Source organism: Malus domestica, chromosome 10 (assembly GCF_042453785.1).
Source record: "Malus domestica chromosome 10, GDT2T_hap1".
NCBI classification, from domain to species: Eukaryota; Viridiplantae; Streptophyta; class Magnoliopsida; order Rosales; family Rosaceae; genus Malus; species Malus domestica.
In genome coordinates, this window is record NC_091670.1 from 28,422,388 (window position 1) to 28,428,277 (window position 5,890).

At 33.8% G+C, this 5,890-nt stretch overlaps 1 long non-coding RNA gene across 1 annotated transcript; it reads left to right on the forward strand.

Annotated features, from left to right (window-relative positions):
* The first annotated feature begins 1,945 nt into the window (after nt 1-1,945).
* On the forward strand, nt 1,946-2,873 carry LOC139188872 (uncharacterized). Its single transcript, XR_011572241.1, has 2 exons — nt 1,946-2,535; nt 2,641-2,873. It is a non-coding gene; the product is annotated as an uncharacterized lncRNA (long non-coding RNA).
* The last annotated feature ends 3,017 nt before the right edge of the window (nt 2,874-5,890 follow it).

Sequence of the window (5,890 nt, forward strand, 5' to 3'; positions counted from 1 at the left end):
CTTGTAGTGCATTTTCGTAGTTTATTATACTTTTTGATGAGTCTGACATGTGATACGCTAGTTCAAATGTTTGTTATCCTATGTGAGTTTGAACTTCAATTCTAGAATTATAGTGTCTCTTGCGACATTATTTATGTCTAAAGTAACTTGAGTTTAAGACATGCATGCAAGATTAATAGTATCTTGACATTGCTTTGCATGATGGCTCTCAAGCTAGAGGATGCTTAAAGGGCAGTGATTCTGACTCCTAGTTTATTCTTGTGTATTTATTTATTTTTTGTCATTAATTTTCTTGTAACTTATTTAATCCTAAAAGTTAGAAACAATGGAGTGCAATCCTTGTCTTCAAAATAGTATGGATTTGCAAAACAAATTGATCCAAAAATAATTAGTTTGTTTATAAAGCAATATATATTACCTAGAAAAGAGTGGTGCTATCCACAGGCTCAAATGGTAATAGGGACCACTTGAGTATGGAAACTATATATATGAATGCCTTTTGAGGATCATCCGAATATTTGATACAGATCTCTTTTATTCATATTAAATCTTTGATGTAATGTATGCTAGTCATATCTTAATATGTTGCCTGAACAACACTTGACATGTTTCATCGACAGAACTCGACATGTTGCGTAAAAAACACTCGACAAATTCTTTCTATATCACTCATCAGATTGTTTCGACATATGCTGGTATCTGTTGACATGTGCATGCCTATTCCTATCTAAAAAACTTATGTTAGCATTGGGACCCTCCAAGGTTCAAATACTATATCCACCACTGACTATCTACACACTTCTTTTTATCTCTCGCACATCATTTTTTAATTTCCGACCGTTAAATCTAAATGAATTGAATAAAAATCAAAGATAAAAATTAACAAATGATGTGTTTGAAGTGAAAAATAGATGTGTGGATCGTCTCTCTTCAATCTAAATTCAGATTATATATGTCGCATTTTGCACGCATCACAATCCTGATTATAATTTAAAAGAAAGACTGCAAGTTTTTGCCGTGACAAAAAGACAGAAATAGCATGATTGAGTTTGAATGTGAGTGCGATTACTTTCTTTGGAAAGTGACAATTAACGGTAAACCATCTCAAAATTTAAACTTAATTCTTTAATTAGCACAATTATTTTTCCTCTCATAGAACCAGGAGGATCCTCGCCGGATTATTTTTGTGAGGATTTCAGAGATTCTTCAATCATATTCGTTCATCGTACATCATACGGTCAAAAATTTATTATAAATTTTTTTATTTAAAATTGAATATAAACAGTATCTAACAAAAATTGACTGTACAATATACAATAAACAGATATGATTGAAGAATCTCTAAAATCTTCACAAAGAGGATCTGACGAGGATCTCTCCCCTCGTAGAAATCACTATGTCAAGTTGCAACAAAGCCAAAAGTTATTTTATTCCATTTGAGATCTGAACTTTATCTTTACGCGCCAACTTTAGAATTTACTCCCTGAATTTCCACGTGAATTAATTATTTTAGGTGAGCTTAATTACGGATGCATGCTTGCATTCCCAAATATGAGTTTCCCAGGGCTGGGCCCGTTGAAAACAGTAGCAGTGCTGGAAGGAAACGAGAATTTACATGGATATAAGTATATTGTTAGTTTTGTAACAAGAATATAAAACATGTATAAGTTTTGGGTAAATTATACGGTACCCTCTCAGGTTTGAGGTTTATTACAATCGCATACAACATCTTCAAAACATTTCACTTTCATACATCAACTACTATTTTATTTCAATATAGTACATCCGTTACATTTTCTATCCATTAATCTATTAAATGCTGACGTAGCTGCCACATATATGTCACATGGTTGCCAAATATCTGCCACGTGGCATTTTATTTTTTATTTTTAAAAAAACCTGAAGTTTCTCAAAAAAAACAAAAAGAAAAAAGAAACCCATTATCCCTCACCCCTATCCCTAACCCATAACCCAAAAACCTGAGGGAGGAAGAAGGAAAAAAAAAAAAAACCCAAAACCCAGTTCGTCCCCCACCCGCAAAAAACCTGCAATCTAGAAGAAGAAGAAGAAGAAGAAGATGGGAAGAAAAAAAAGCCCAGAACCCTTCCCCCCCCCCCCCCCGGCTCGCCCCACCGCGACCTACAACCCACCTCCCTTTCCCCCGCCGCCAGGATCTCGTGATTTTCAATGTGGGTGAGTTTTGAAAATACTTTTGAGTTTGAGATGATTTTTGGACTGGTTTTGTGGTAAATCCACCTAATCTCGGATGGAATTTTTTGGGGTGGGTGATGAGAGATTTTTGGAGGGGTGATGGGGGATGGGAGAAAGGGGTGGCTTGGGTGGGACAAACTTGGGTTTTTTTTTTCGCCCTCTTCTTCTTCTTCCTCTTGTTGTTGCAAGTTTTGGGGGGACGAACTGGGGCTTTTTTTTTTCTCTCTCTTCTTCTTCTTCTTCTTGTTGCAGGTTTTGGGGGGCTTCTTCTTCTTGTTGCAGGTTTTGAGGGGGATGAACTGGGGCTTCTTCTTCTTCTTGCAGGTTTGATGTGAGTTGCTTGGGGGGGGGGGTGAGGGATTTTTTCAATTTTTTTTTATAGAAAATTCAGGTTTTTAAAAAAAAATTATTTTATTTGCCACATGACAGACATTTGGCAGCCAAGTGGCATATATGTGGTAGCCACATCAGCATTTAATGGATCAATTGATGAAAAATGTAATGGAGGTACTATATTGAAATAAAATAGTAGTTGATGTATGAAAGTGAAATATTTTGAAGATGTTGTATGCGATTGTAATAGACCTCAAACTTGAAGGGGTACTGTGTAATTTACCCATAATTTTTTGTCTATATAATAATATTGTATCGTTGAGATGAAACTTTGTCTATATAATATTTGCACCGTTGAAAATAATTGTAGTTGTTAAACAAAACAAAAATTTACATGGTATGAATACAATATCAATTTGTATTATGCGTCATGTAAGTTGCTCTTTCTAAAACTATGTGATATAATTTCGGATTTGGTTATCGAACTCAAAGCTTTGTTTAGATGACAAGTCTCCTACTTGTGGTGGGACGGAGCGGTTGGTAATTGAACATGGAACAGGTACACATTATTCAACTGGTTCAAATGTACTGTCTGTCTCTCTGTATAGTGCTATTTCCAAAGGCCACTCATCTCTACATAGGAATAATAGCATACGCTATTCAGTGCCTAAACTAATTAAGAACTTAATCAAGCACACGCTTGAGCGAAACATAAATATATGTTGGACTAAATTGTGATTAGTATTAGGCAAAAAACCATATGAAAGGTTCTAAACATATGAACAAATCGATTTGTTTGTTGAGAATTAATCACATATTGATGGGAATAGGAATATTGTATGTTCTTATAAGTAATTGTGTTTTTACTCATATTATTAATTGATTTTACGATGAAACTTCGGTTTTTTTCATCATGTGTTAGCATGACGGTAGCGTGAAATCATAGCATTAGTGTACAAAAATTGAAGCTTTAAAAATACAAAATGCCCTTATGTCGTCTTCTTCTTCTTCATTGCCTATCTGAAAGAGCACGCTAGAAATTAAAATTCCTGACATGCAATGCATCTGATATTAATAAAAGTAAATCGCAATAAGGCCTATTTTACGATCCCATGTGCTGCGACTGCGATCATATATATGCTTTCTATTCCCACCATAACTAAAATCTTATTTACTATATATTTGATATATTAATATTGACAAAAAAAAAAAAAAACAACTGTATTATATATAGACACAAATATACGTATGTATAAGTGTTCTGGTCTCTTCTGTCATTTGGTCAATGGCTCCTCATGCAATGCCTCTCGCTTGGAGGACTCTTCTGGCGGCCCCTCACAGAGTGAGAGGGCTACAAGACAACCTGTTTTGGCACCATTATAACATACAATCTATCAAGTCACATTCCTTTTGGGTCTGGCTATGGTTTTGAAGTCAATCAGAATAATGATTCATCTTGAGTGTATAAGGAAGTTAAAAAGGGATGTGTGTTACCACCTTTCTTAGAAATATTTGTGTTGAATTATGAGGTCTTGCTAGCATTAGTAATGGCAGAGCCAGGACTTTTTTTTAGGTGGGCTATCTGAATATAAACAATTCTTGAAATCATAACCCTAATCAACAACTTCAAGGATCATATAAATAATTAACCTACTAAATAAATCAAGAATAAGTAAATAAAGCGATTAAGAATGTATCAAATGCTACATTCATTGGGAAATTGCAACGAAAAGTACGGAATTGCGGAGATAGGAATTTAATTGTGAACTAAAAGAAAATTCATTTTCTTTTCTTGAGTAAGAAGCACGGAGGCTAAATCGCATAGGGTAAATGATATTTTTCTTTAACGAATAGGATAGAAGGAGGGGGGAGGGAAGAAAGAATTAATTTATTATTTTTAGCATAAAAAGTATTATTTATTAGGATAAATTATAAAAAAAAACCTACCTCAACTATTAGACCAACCACAGTTTCATACCTCATCTTTAAAACATTTCAATGTCATACTTTATCTTACGAATTTGTTGCAATGTTATACCTCCATTACTTTGTATGTCAATTCCTCCGTTAAATGTTGACCTGGCTTATGCTGGGTCTTACTCCCTCCACATATGGACTTCCATGTTGGTTTCTGAAACACATGGATCATTTAAAAGGATGACACGTGTATATTACAATAAAAATTAAAATTTTAATAAAAAAAATTTAATAAAAAAATTTAAAAAAAATTACCTCATAAACCGTGCAATTCCATTTCAATTTCACTCCAGTTCCCAAATCAAAGAAGAACCCTAACCCTAATTTCATACCACCCGCCCCACATCGCCGCCCAAATTGCGATCAATAGTTCGTTTAGCAAAAACCCTAAGTTCGTCTCGTCGTCGCCTACCTTCCCTTTGTTCGCTCTTGTTGAAAACCCTAAGTTCCACTGGTTTTCAAAGGGTTTAATAGTATTTCGAAGGATTCGAAATGGGGTGGAATTGCACGAGGATCCCAAGAAAACAACGCCTACCTACTGTAAGTACAAATTTCAATTCGTTTTGTGCTTTATTGCTTCCCTTTTTTATTCTTGTTCTTCTGGGTTTATTGATTCCAAAATATTTGTTGGTGACTGGTAGGTTTTGTTGATTGTTTATTCGAAATGCTTACTGATATGTTGGAAAATGTGGGTCATTTGGGTGCTTTGTTTATTGTTGTTGAGAAAAATGTAGTTTGTTTACTATGCTTTGGATAATTGTTTAACAAAAAAATTGATGCTTGTTCTAATTTGGGTGATTTTGTTTTGTTTATTCTAATGTTGGATAATGGAGGGTCCTTTTGGTGCTTTGTTTGTTGGAGATGGGTTGGTTGTTTTATAGGAAAACTAATGAAAAGGGCTTGAAAAATTTTAGTTTTAATCAAAAACCATGTTATAAGTTTTGTTTAATGATTAGTACATGGCTCATATTAATGTAATCCAACTAAAAATGGCCCAACTATAATAAATTATGATTTGTCGATTTTACCCCTAACTTTTTTAGGTTGAGTTCCAGATTTTCGTCGTTAATGGAGTTCATCGTTGTTTTGCAGACCTTCTTTTTTTTCTTTGAAACAAAAATATAGATCATCATGCTATTTAATTTATATTTTGTATTATTTCATTGAAATGTGATCGTCGTTATTATTCATAGTGTATTCGAGGTACTGTTTTTCAATTTTTCTTCGTCAGTGGAGTTCATGGTTTGTTTCTTCAGAAAATAAATTTGAGATTTGCATGCTATTCATTAATAACGACATGTCACTGTTTCTAGACTGTAAAAATAAATTGTTTATGGATTTTAATTAACATTATTTCTGAAATCTAAGT